This window comes from Sylvia atricapilla, chromosome 4, assembly GCF_009819655.1.
Source record: "Sylvia atricapilla isolate bSylAtr1 chromosome 4, bSylAtr1.pri, whole genome shotgun sequence".
In the NCBI taxonomy this organism is placed as follows: Eukaryota; Metazoa; Chordata; class Aves; order Passeriformes; family Sylviidae; genus Sylvia; species Sylvia atricapilla.
In genome coordinates, this window is record NC_089143.1 from 56,777,169 (window position 1) to 56,791,252 (window position 14,084).

Genomic DNA, 14,084 nt, shown 5'->3' on the forward strand with positions numbered 1-14,084 from the left:
GCGCGTCCCCACACACCGCACCGAGCCCACGAGAACGCCAGCCCACTCAGCGCTGGTGCTCCAGCGCGTCCCGTGCTGTCCGTCCGTCTGCCCGCTGACCCCGAGGGGCGCTGCTGCAGTTCCCAAAGCTCCAGGACACCGCTTCTCCATTCACACACCCGGAATCTCTGATCTGCCGCTCTTACCACAGGAACACGGAATATGCGGAGTTGGAACAGATCGAGTCCAGCTCCTGGCCCTGCACAGCAACGTCTCAAAAAAGTCACACCCTGTGCCTGAGAGCACTTTCTGAACGCTGTCAGGCGTGGTGCTGTGACCTCTTTCCTGGGGAGCCAGTTCAACCTGCTCAACCACCTCTTTGGGTGAAGAACCTATTCCTGACATCCAACCTAAACCTGCCCTGACACAGCTTCGGGCTGTTCCTCGAGTCCTGTCACTGCTCGGGAGAGTGAAGAGATCAGTGTCTGCCCGTCCACTTCCCCCCATGGGCATGAGGAAGAGCACACTGAGGTCTCTCCTCAGTCTCCTCCAGCTGAACAGCCCGAGTGACCTCAGGCACTCCTCACACAGCTGCCCCTCAAGGCCCTTCACCATCCTCGTGGCCTCCTTTGGACCCTCTCTAATGGGTTCCTGTCTTTTTCACACCGTGGCACCCAAACCTGCCCCAGCACTGAGGTGAGGCCGCCCCAGAGCAGAGCAGAGGGGACAATCCCCTCCCCTGCCCGGCCGTGCTGGGCCTGATGTCCCCAGGACAGGGTTGGCCCTCCTGGCTGCCAGGGCACTGCTGGCTCACATTCAGCTTTCCATGGCCCAGGAGCCCAGGGCCCTTTGCACAGCGCTGCTCTCCAGCCTCTCATTGCCCAGGCTGTCCCTACAGCCAGGGCTGCCCCAGCCCACGTGCACAATCTGTCCCTTCACTTGCTCAACTTTCTACAACTGATGATTGCCCATCTCTCTAATTTGTTGAGGTCTCTGCTGGTCTTCTCAAGGGAGTTGACAACTCCTCCCAGTTTACTGTCATCGGCAAACTCACTTAGCATTCCTTAGAGTCCTGCATCCAGGCCATTAATGAAGGATGTTGAAGAGCACAGGGTGAAGCCTGGCAGAACCCCACTAGTGACTGGACACCAGCCTGATGTCACCCCCTTCCCTATAATCCTTTGTGCCTGACCTGTAAGCTAGTTGCTCACCCATCATATAACACGGTTATCTATGTCCTGGACATTTTGTCCAAGAGGATACCATGACAGACTGTATCAAAAGCTTTGCTGAAATTCAAAAAGGTTTGGTCTACTGCCTTTCATAAATCAACTAGGTAGGTTACCCTGCTGTAGAAGGAAACCATGTTGGATAAGCAGGATTTACCCCTCATGGTGCTGAAGGATTCAATTCACAAAACACACAGAATCACTCTTGGATCTTAGTGTTGCCAAAAGGGTGACAGCCCCAAGCAGAGGGTGCAGTTTTGGAGCTCTTACCTCTCAAGCCGAGGTTTTTGGAGCTCTTACCTGGGGGATGTAAGAATGGTACTTTGTCACCACCATGTCTCAGTCCACTGCAGGGACCTTCCTCTCCACCGCAGCTTGACAATATGCAGGCATGCCCTTAAAGGAAAGACAGAGTGTTTCTAGGTCTTCCAGACAGCTGTCTTGGGAGCACAGGAGACACACCCACTGGAGGTGACCCAGACAGTCAGGGCTCTGTGAGGAGGAACTGATGGATGAGGCTTCTTCAGCTTAGAGAAGAAACAGCTTCAGGGGGACCCAGCAGCAGCCCTCCAGCACTTAGAGCACTGCTACCATGAAAACAGGCTTTTCACAGTGTTCCACAAGGAGAACAAAAGACCATGGGCATGACTGGAAGCACAACATAAGGCATGACATACGGAGAAATTTGTTCCCTGTGAGAACAGCCAAGCAGTGCAGCAGATTGTCCAGGGAAGTTCTGCAGTCTCCATCCCTGGGGGCATTTAAAGTCTGACCCATTAAAGCCCCAAGCAGCCTGACCTGACCTCAGAGCTTCCCCTGCTGTGAGCTGCAGGCTGTAGTGGGGACCTTCAGCAGTCCATTCTCACCCCGAGGTCTCAGTAAGTCTACCCTGAGCCAGCCACATGCTTCCAGGCAGTGCTGCTGAAGGCAGGGACAGCATCCCACCAGGAAAACAGCTACAAGTTAACAAAACAAAATCATTAGATATGTCTGCAGAGAGTCTGGAAATCTTAGAACTAGATTAACAAGTTTAGTATTTGACCTAATTGACATGAGAACTTATTAATCTCAAGAGCTTTGTGGAGGATTTGATTTTTACAGAAAGCCTGAGCAGAACAGAAGGGCTTGCCTCGGTATCATAGGTGGTTAATTTAACTAAAGAGCAATCAGTTCTACTGTTTAGGAGAGAAGATTGGTGGTTTAAAGCCCACATACTTGAAACAATTCTGATCTCAACCCTCTGAAAAAGAAAGAGTAAATATTGAGCACAATAGGAACCCCTATGCAAAATCCCTGTTTTGTTTCAGTAATTGTGAGTCCTTGAGGACACTAATTCATAATCAGCACATTACTAGTAGTCAGAAAGGAGATGAGGCTGTGGGGTTGGAGCTAAAGTAAGGTGTCCCTTTTACTGGAAGGCAACAAGAGTTCAGGGAATACACTAGAAAGCAAGGAAGAGGACATGCTGTGATGAACACAAGGTGCAGACCAACAGGACCTTTAAACATGGTAGTGTGGTGAGCACTCATCAGGATATGAGGCAGCAGCATTCAGACTAAAAGTACACCTTTGGGCCAAAATCACACAGCAAAAAGGCTGAAGTTCAAGTTCTCCAAATATAAGAAATGCCCCTCCAGGTGCAGTGTGCCCAGCTCTGTGCACAAGTTCTTCTCCTGCCTTTATCTGCATTACCACATACTCTTCTTTCAGAGGGTCTATGCTTTGCTCTATGATTACAGTGCTGCCTTCTGCCCTGATCATTCCACATACAGCCTCGGGCCTTGCTTATTTTATTTCCTACCCTCCAATGCATGCAAGGGTGACAGTGGTGAGAGCTTCTGTGCTTCCCTCTCCATGGCACCCAGCTTCCTCTCACATTAATATATCTTTGTTGCTGCGACCTCAAGTTAGATAGTCGAGACACACTCCTGCTCATGAAGTGAAAAAAGGATCCTGGTTTATTTGCACATCCCATTTTATATAGAGTTTTACAAACATACTGTGCCTACTTCCAGTTGGTCAGTAACAAGTTGTTACCTGCAACAACCGGTCAATTCACCAGAGGTATCCATGTGCTGGCAGGCATTTGTTTTTAGATACCGTTTGCATTTTTTCTCTTCAACGGTTTGGAATAGTTTACACAGGTGCAAGTTAGCTGTCCCAGTCCTAGGACTTGTCTCACAAGAACAAGCTGTTTGCCAGCGTTACAGGATTCCATTCTCAGGAAAGGCTGACAGATTTCTCACCAGTGTAGTTGAATCAAGTTAGAATTCAGTCTGTGAGGCTTTTACAGGCCCGCTGTTTAGCCACCACATATTTTTGCAGCAGTGATGACACTAGGCACGTTACCCTGTCTGCAGCAGAAGAACTAAGAAGCTTGGGCTGAAGCTATTAAAGTGTCTGCCAAGTATCAAGTGCCGGATTGTTGTCAAGAGTTCTTAGTGTTACACAGCGTCTCATATGTTCAAAGTGTAATTTGCATCAACTTCAAACGCAACTCTGAGAACAGCAGAGCAACCCTAAATGGAAGTGATGATAAACACGCTGTTTTAGCATTTCATGTTGGATATTAAAGAATGGGGGAAAGCTTAATATCAAACTAGGAAAAGCCCACCCACCCATTACCCAAAGTCAGGCTGCTGCAGGAGAGCTCAGCCATCTGCTGAGCTATTCCCCAGTGCCCCTTGCAGAGTGGAAAACAAGTGGCCATCAGCTGCCAACAGTTTGGTTCAGCCAAGGTGCCCACCTTGGGAGCAATGCCTAGCAAACTCTTAGTAGGCTGCAGTGTTTAGGGGTCTCATCATTTTCGACTTGGCAGTCTGCATAGGCACCTCTAGGCTGGTGTTCAGCTTCATTAATTGCCTAAACAGGCAAGCAGATGTGTTGGGGCTCACAGTGTGTCTTCACATCATTAGGCATTGTTCAAGCTTCTTCTAGCTACTAGGACTGGTTGCAGCTGCTAGGACTGGTTGCCTCTTTTATTTTCATCTAAGCAGGGGCTTGATGCTGGCTTGTTCTCCTTAAACATTAACTCTGCATCCAACAGTCTAATGGCATTGTTTATACAATTCCTTGCCTTGCGTAGTATTTAATGACAACCTCTGACAATCTCCCTGCACTACTCTGACATCAGTAAGAATCCTTCAGCAACAAGCTCATAATGGAAAGAGAGCAGCAAAACACATGGAATACCTCTGGAAAGGTGGAGATCACCATGCAGTTTAATGTAAAAGGAGGCTGCACTCTCCAAACCTCGAGAGAAGAAACCTCACAGGTGTGTGCCCCAGTGGACACCCTCCCTTTATTCCAATAAAGTTGCAGGACTCCTCTGTCTCCTTCGTGGACACTGGCTTTTCATAGTGTGATTTTCCAAACAAAGTGACACTCCTGAGCAGATGGCAGTCATTTCCTAGTACCAACAATATGCACCTTTTCTCTATGGCTTCTTATTGCCTGCATCTAATAATAAATACTGCTTGATGGTTGCTGAGGGTGTCAGAATTTTTCTCTTCTGTATTTTAGTTCCCTATTTCCTCAGAGATAGTGGAGGAATAAAAGAGATGGATCTCACATTGCTACAAAAACCTGAGTTAGTCTTGAGATTCTTCCTTCCTTGAGAGCTTTTCTCCCCCAAAAAAGTGCCTGCATCTTGCTACATAATTTGCCTGCCTGTGACAAAACATCTAAACTGAGTACTGGAAACATAGAGAAGAATTCACATTAGGCAATGGAGCAAATGGTGAGAAAAGTTTTCAGTGCAAAGCAGAGTTTGAACTTTTAGTCCATAGTTTCTCATGGCTGATCAGTGGAGAAAGCCTTGTGTAGCACATGTGGTGTGCTTGGTGTGTGTCTTTCTTACTGTCCTCTTCCGTAACATTTGAAATTGCCTGCCATGCCTGAGATTGAAGAAGTTTATCATATTTCCCAGCCTGTTGAGTACAGACATTACCTAGAAGCTATTCTGTTTTCTAAATCAAATTCCATCCTAATCTAATGGCTAAAGAGGCTCTGCATCTGCCAGATGAGCTCCACAAACCACAGCATGTTGTTGTCAGTAATGACATTTGAGCTACACTCTGTTCTCTTGTTTAGTCTTGGAAGCATGTAGTACTCTTTTTACAGGCCACAAGACTTCAGACTAGATGGGAGTAAAATAAGGTAGATGGAAGCATAGCAACTCTGGTGGACACTTCTCTCTCCATTACAGGGAAAGTATGTGACTTTTTGGCTTCACAGTGTCACTTCACTAAGTTCACTGGTGGCTTTATGCCTCTGATTTACAGCAAACTGTACCATGTCTAGACTTCTGAGACAGGTAAAGCTAAAGCCAGTGGGGTAGCAAAGGCACCTGAAATTCAAGTAACAACTAGTTTGAATCCCATTTTCTCGTCTGCCAAATAATTAGCGGCTGGCTCCACATAGTGGTTTCTAATGTAATTTCTCTGAGTAAGGGTTTGGTATTTAGTGTTTTCTCTCTCAAAATAACATTGCAGTAGTTTTCCAGTGATGTGCCACTTGCAATCCTAAACAGTCTTGCAGCCTTTGCAAGCCTCTGGACAGTAGTGCAGTGAAAGCTGGCTGGAGTCCTTCAGGTCACTGCCAGTCCCATTTGTGGCTGGAGAGATTAGGGATTAGGAAAATGGTTGTGTTACTGTGCACATCACTGAGTTTAATATCAGGTGTCTGCAAAGGCATTGGGTAGCATATCAGGAGTAAGTTTGCCCTCTATTACCTTAAAGGTCCCCTAATATTTCTTAAAAAAAAAAAAAAGTGGAGAGATAAATGTATGGAAATACCATACCAACCCAAACCAGTGTCTGGCACTTAAGAAATAACCATGCACATCCCACAGCCTTGGCTTAGAGCTCACATGGCAGACAAGCTTTTGACACATGGTTATAGAAAATTACCTGGCAGTCAGAACTCTTACTTCATTTCCCTCTCTGGGGTCTTCTTCCTGGTAGAAAAAAAAAATCAAACAGAAGTTTTAAAACCTCCTTTCTACTACAGCTGTCTTATTTTTGTCAGCTCTCAGCTATTCAGCAGTGACTGGAGACACATGAATTTATCCTTCATGCTCCTTCAGTCCCACAACCATGACTGAGGATGTTGACAGAGAGTGTGTAAGAGAACATACCTGCTGATGGGTGCTACAATGCCAAAGATACTGCTGTGAAACATCTTTCAGAGGCAAACCTACCTAGCTACCCCTAATTCAACTCATCATGAGCCATTTTAAAAGCAGAGGGCTAACAGAGGATGGATAAGGCATATGCCCATTTTTATTCCCAGCTTCCACCTTTGTTGGTGACCCTTTTTCTGCACAGCACTTGCCTGTGCAGCCAAAGCCTGAGTTGCTTACAGGGCTGTAGCATAGCTCCAGAAACAGTGGGCTAGAGTTTAATCCCAGCCCTTCAGGGAAGAATCCCTGAAGAATTCCCTCGTAAAGGAAAAAGGCCAAAGAGACTGTTGGACTTTACTGTTTGTTTCTATAACGCCCCTGCCAATATTTATTTGCCCATCTGAAAGTGAAGATTAATTTTTAGCACTGACTGAAGACTTTTAAAGCTAAAAGTCTGACAGCTCTATCTGCTAGAAGGATCTATCTAGAAGGATAAATGAGAAGCTTTCCTGTAAAACCTTTGTTAGCATGTGTGTGCTGCACAGAGCTGAGTGATTTTTTTAGCTCATTCACCTATGACCCCCTTGTGCTACTCAGAGGCTTTGATTTCAATTGTGTAAGCATCTTTGTCAGCCTGAGAGGAAGCCAAGCTGATCCATACAAATAATGCTGGACTTACCTACTGTAAAAAGCATGACTAAACTCAAATTAGAAACTCTGGCACTTTTTATCAACAAGAGGAGTTCCTGTCTTCTTGCAGTTTTGCAATCTGGTCTCTCTGAGAGATGTGCAGAGTCAATTGTGCTTTCCATTAAAACATGATTCACTAACTGGTACCAATTATCATTTCTGGGAAGCGTTTGTACTTCTGGGACCAGCCAATGAGAATGGAGAGACTGATGCTCCTTTGAAGGTGCCTGCACATGTGAGTGGCTTACAGCACCAGCAAACTCCCTCCTTGCACTGAATGTCCTGCTGTTGATGTGCCATGATACAGAGACCATGAGGCTACAAGTGCAGGGAGTCTTCTCATCCTTGGCCTGTCACTGCACGGACCAGCTGTAAAAATAAACAAGGCAATGCACAGGTGTTTGAGAGGGCAGTGGAGAATAAAAGAGAGGAGAGAGAAATAAGATTCCTCCTTCCTGAGGATGTATGTGTAGTGTATAAAGGCAAACTGAGTCAGGATCTGGGAGACAAAATCTTATCTGACTAGATTTTGTTAACACCTCCACCAAACAATGCTTGCCCTCTGGAGACCCAGCTGACAAGTTTGCAGTGGGACAGCAGGACCATGGTGTGAAAACAATGGCCATGTATGTGCACGGCCACTGAGGGGGGCTTGGGGCTCTGGGACATAAGGAATCACATCTGTCAACAGATACTGCAGCAAGGAACAGGATGGCAACCTGATGTCCCACAGGACGAATAACTGACATAGTTAATGTGTACAAGCAACTGGATACTACTCTTTTAAGCTCTTATCTCTACCACAGGGATTTTTTAATAATCTGTCTCAGCTGAGAAGCAGATGGGGATGCTTAGTAGTTGTATCTTCTATTGATATAAGTAATATGCCATAAGTGTGTGCATGAAACATACTGAACATCTACTCCTACAAAAAATCAAATTTTCATAACCCTATCCTTTTAAGGACAGCTAATGATAGATAGAAGTTGTATACTCAGTTGTGCCACTACTTAATTTTAAGTTTCACAGCATCCAAATGTGCAGTGTTAAGCTATTTATCTCTAAATATTTCCCTCCCTTTTCACTGATCTTCAAAAAGACCACTCTTTACAGAAGGCAGTCTGGCTTGCTAAGAAAAAAAGAAGGACAAGGTTCAGTATAGTGCAAAACTCACTCTTAATCACACCCTTTCAAATTATTGATGAACAGGCTATTCTGACCTCAACAGAAAGAAAATAATTCATTCCAGATATTTGTAGAGTCATAGCTAGCATTTAAAATGGTGCTGAAAGAAGACACTAAGAACCTGCAAGTTTCCTTTTTATCTTTGGTCTACAAACCTGTGTTAAAATGAACAAGTCTGATGTATACACAGCCACTGCCATATGGGGGTTCTAACTGCAGCTGTGAATCCTCACCGTGCTTGGCTGCAGCAGTGTTCACAGAGCCCATGTGTAAAGCTACATTTGTTTGTTCTAGTCACCAGCACACCAGTCATGTAGAATCGTCCTGGTTTAAACTCTCCGTGCTGCTGTTCAAAACATGCCTCAACAGCACACAATTTATTTATCATCACACAGAACTGGGAACTGCTTTTGCCCTCCCATTGCTCCCACTTCGAGGTAGCCAAGGTCTCTGAGCCAACTACTTCACACCAATCTGTCTTGGGTAGAATTTTCCTTGCCAGTTTTTTCCTTCAATATCCCTGCCTTGTTTTGACATTGTCAGGGCTGTCCTGACACTGTGCAAACCCACAGTTAATATTAGGTCAGCTATGCCCTGCAACAGCAGAAAATTAAAGCCACTGCTGTGAAGCAGCTGTGCACACTACCTGCTGAGAGCAGTCACTACTTTGTTCCTAATAGTGGTGCTTCCAGATGCTGCTGCCAACGTAGCAGTAAATGTTTTATATGCACACATCTAGTGCTGACAGAAGGGCTGCATTCTGAGCAGTTTGCACAGAGAGCCATGCAAAGAGAAGACATCAAAATAAGCCCACTGCTTAGAGTATCTTGTTAGCAAGGACATCCACACATCCACCTGCACAGACACAGTGCTCAAAATAACTCAAAATTCGGGTTAACTCTCAATTAAAAATGTAGATGGCAAATCCTTTCTTCCTCTGAAATGCCAGGTCGATGGTATCACTGGACCTGAGAGCAGACAAAATGCTCCTTTGATGAAGGATATATCCTAGGCTGTGTGACAGACCCCCTAGAGAGAGAACTACAAGGCATTTCAGGCAATGCTTTCCATAACATTTTGCCCTGATTCAAGTCTACTGAACTGCCATTGATGTCTGCTTGTGCAGGAGTAAATTGCTTCTAGTATTTCTCTTACGCCTGAGCTTAACCCTCCTGCAAGCCTGAACAAAGTCTTAAGCTTGACATGCTTCTCACTGACTGGAAAACTATTATTCTCCCTCTCTCTCTCTCCATTCCTCACACGTGCTGTAGATGTGAAGATATGGGATCTCATTCACATACTTACTTTGAAAATAAATTAATATCTGTAAAGCATTGACATCCTCAGCCATATAATTTGAAGTATTGCTTGAATATTAGAAGCTCACAGCTTCTTTTTCTGCAGACCTACCAAAAGAGCACAGAAAGATGGTGTGGGCAGACGCCCACTGAGGGACATCCAAACCTCTGCCAGGCTTTCAGATGTTGCCAGTTTTACCTTGGTCTGCCCCAGCCCATTGGTTGCCTGCCCCCAGCAGCTCACCCAGATGCTGCCCTAACCCCCTCCTGTTCCCAAAGCTTAGGGCCAGCCTCAGTAATTCTGCTGGGCCACTGCTTCAGGGAAACCTGGCAGTATAACTCATCAAATGAACTGAGTCATTCTCCATGTATATCCTAAAAGGATTATGACCAATGCTAATTGCTTGTAATAAACAGACACCCATCTTTTCCCAAAGGCTGACTTCCATTGCTCAGGGATGAGGTAATCTGCACAGGTTTATATCATGCTCCTTACTTATGCCCAGCTCAATTTTAAGATTGATCTCCTCCCTCCAAAAAGCTCATAAAATGCCTAGCTCTTGTCTTTATTTCTGAAGTTCCAGTGATAGATGCATGCTACAGGAAAAGGCCATTTAACGTATAAAATGCAAGGAACCAGCTTGAAAATCCCTGGAGCAGGGAGAGGGCTTTGCTGGCATGGAAGGAGCTGTTCTGGGGTGGAGGTAAAGAGTTCTTTCAGAAAGGCCACAGCACAAATATGGGAGATTGCAAACCCTGACCATGCAGGAGGGGTAGAAAAGTCCATACACAGCCTAAGGGCCAGCTTGCTCTGGCCTCTTTCCTCAGAGCCTGCTCTGATACAGGTAAGGAAAACATTCTTTGATGTACCTGTCTTGGAGAGGACTTTCTGCTAACATAAACAAGGAAGGCTGGTGTGACTTCTGGAGCTCCCGATCCCTTTATTAGGGTGCAGAAAGCCAGCAGCTGCCACACAGTCACATAGTCACTGCCAGTGCCCCACAGGGTGGAGGCTGGAGCACAATCATGGGCGTGCTTTTGCAATCCCACATGGCATCCGCAGCTGGTTTGCTGCTGGGAACAGGCAGGAGTGAGCAGCAATCACTGCTGGCTGCAGGCACAGAGAGGCTGCAGAGGTACAGCACTGATGCTCTGTGCTGCTGGAGGCAGTAACTAAGGGCTGCAGATCTGCATGCCAAAGGACCTTATTAAATTATGCTAGGACCTACATCCCCCTCAGTAATCAAGGCTCTGCTGGTAGTTTTAATTACAAACTCTCTTCATCATAGGTTAGTAACTAAGCTGTAGGCTCTCAGTCTATGGCAGCAGTCATGGAGCATTTTGTTTTTAAAGCATGTGCCATTTCTATGGGGTTTGTTTTTGAAGAACAGAGATTGCAAATAGTAGATGAAAGGATTAAAAAAGGTACACTCAGAAGGTCACTAGGTTCATAAAATGAAAATCTGAACGGCTTATTTTCAGTATTTTTTCACCAACCAGTTACTGTGCATTTCAGTGTTATTACCTGCTTCCCTAATATCACAATGATGCAAGAGTAAAGTCAGGCTACAGGAAAAAAAAAAAAAAGCCAGTGAATAAGCTGTCACATGTTGCCATTCCTATTTATTAAGTCAGGTTTTGAAAAGTGTCCACACAGTTATGAGGCAGACAGACTTTCAAATACTCAATTAGGGTGACCTGCCTTGCCCCCTGGCCTCCCTCTTGCCTCCTGGCTGCTTTGTGCCTTCATCCACATGAGCCCCAACAGAGGACAGAAGTTGGACACCAGCACATGCAAGTTGTTGTGACCATTTCAGCAACCTGTTTTCCTAAAGCCTTTTGGGGTCACTGCTTTTCCATCCTGGGAGATTAGGCTTGGAAGGTGACAGAAGGCATTTCTGCAGCCATGCAGCCACACATACACACAAGAGGACTGCTCTGCAGTAAGGATCAAGACTAAAGTATTTAAGGGCTCAGCCTAATAAGCTTTGGAGATTCCCTAAGTTATAGTGTGTTTGGAGGCCGCTTGTTTTTCAACTCCTAGGAAGTGCTGTAGCAATTACAGGGAGAGGGTTTTATTCAAACTAGTGAGTTTGGTTTGTGATAAAGCTCCATATTTGCCTAAAATATTTAATAGGAATAAATTGACATAAGCATTTCACAATTGGATTCAGTAAAAGCACCGGCATCTAATTAGTTCCTGTCACCAGAGGGCATTGGAGGACAAGCTGATTTTTAGAAAGCAGGAGCCCAGTCCCTTCAGTTAAACCAGTAAATATTAACGATGCCAGTGAAGCTGATATCTCCCTCTCGATGGCACAAAAGGAGCAACTCTGGCAGAAGCACACAGGGAATGGGGCTCCGGGTTGGCCCCATGCAGAGCTGCAGGCTGAGGAGCATCTCCTCACTTCTCCCCCTGCAGCTGTGCATCCATCTGAGGACCAGCTTGAACACAAATCAGGAACAGTGACTCAATGGTGCTTCAGAGATGGCCACGCAGCAATGCCGACACTCGGCAGTCAGCCTCTTAGCCCCAGGTGGGTTATTTGGAAGACATTGTGCAAGGGAGGCAAACAAAGTGTCCAGTGACCTTCCTCCTGGAAACAAGGAGCTGGGGAGCAGATTTGAACTATCATTCCATGGCTCCCCAGTCCAGGCCAGCAGTCTTGTAACACACCTACAGCACACATGGAGCCTGTGAGGCTCTCCTACGCTCCAGCAGGTTCCCTCTAGTTCCTTGTCTGATTCATTCAATTCATTTCTATGTTAAATATAGGCTCAGAGGTTTACAGCAGGAGAGGAGCTGCTTAGATTGCCTCACTTGACTCAAGAGGAGTTCTTCAGATTAGCAAGGAAATAAAACCTGAGCAAGGAAAAAGCAATGGGAAGTACTTACTTGGTGCCAAAATGGATATTTCAGTTAGCAGGAAGAGATACCATCCATTAGCATCGAACAATGAGCCTGTCTGTGCATTATAAAGACTTCTAAATAAGAGGGAGCAGGCCAAGTGGCCCTGGTCTCTTATCACTGTATAATAATGATGCTAATTTATAAACTACAGCTGTGGCAAATTTATGTCCCATGTCAGATCCCTGAGGGTATGAGATCGTTGGTTTCAATTAGAGAGTGGATACTGCTGTGTAGCAATCAAAGGCCTTTCAGCCAAAGGCAGGACTTCTTGTGCTTTTCAAGCAGGGTCAGCTCAACACCCTAGTAATAATATTCCAGGTTGTATCAGGTAATGGTATAATTTGGATTATAGTTGACTACCTTGTTTTTCTTTTAGACATGCATTTTTTTTAATTCCAATTTCTGCCTCACTTCATTCTTGCATTGTGCAACCACAGGCAAGGGAAAGAGGGAAAGCAATGGGGTGTATTAATTTATTTGCTATCTTAAATTCAATGCCTTGCCAACTATACTGAATACAATAATCAATGTATGGATTTTTCCAGTACATCATGTATTCAACAGCAGGTCTGCAGTCCAAAAATGCTAACTTGTTCCTTTCTCTTTAAAAGGCAGGTGGTCTCAAAAAACCCCGAGTACTGGACATTGTCACATTGGCATTGTTTTGGATCATGGGAAAGAAAAGGAACTGCATTAAACCTTTACAGAGAATGCCTCCAAGTTGTCCATGAAGTTTAAAAGAAAGTGGATTTGACATGAATTTATGGCTTGTGTTGATACCAGGACATGCCTCAAGCCCAAATTTATCCCATCCTCTTTTCTATACAAATTACCATATTCAAAGTTTATAATCTGGAATAAATAAATACTACATACATAAATACTACTACAACATAAATATTAGATAATTAATATTTTTATATAATCAATAGAACAAAGTCAAAACTACAAAAAGCATAGATTTAATAAAGAAATATGTGTATTTGAATATGTGGGGTTTTAGCACTGATGTTCATACTTTCACTAGTGTGCTTTTAGCAGTAAAACTACTTAAAGAAAGGTCAATTTTTAATTTACTTTTAAACTAAATTGTTGCATTTTAAAACCCATTAAAATATTTTTCTCCATGTAGAATTATTGTTTTAATTTCAAAATATACAAATGCTTGTCATATTAACCTGTTTTGTCCATTAAGGAATTGGGCCCTTTCTGCTCTCCTTCAGGGAAATGTGGGATTTAAAGTGACAGCTAAAATCTGAACCAAAACCTTCAAATAACGCTAAGCCAGCTGTCCTGCTTTTAAAAGACAGGCGTCTGCCGAGGAAGGCAGGAACCTTCCCGTAATGGAAAAGATGACTCGCTTCCCTCCAAATTATTATGACCTTGAAATTATAGGGCTTTCAGGCAGAGGTATGGGGAAAGGAATAGCAGCTCTTTACTAGAATATATATATATATACATACAAGGCTCCAATGAGAGCCCTGAGCCTTCCCGCGGGTTTCTGGTGGCCCCGAGAAGAGAGAGAGGTGGCTGACTGGGTTTCCCCCGGTTCTCATGTGCACGGTGCGGTACCCTGGCGAGGTTCCATTCCAGCAGCAGCTGGCAGCTGGTCTCTCCGGAGAGAGAGAGGAGCTGGGGCCCGGTGTTTTCCCTCGGAAACACCCACAGAG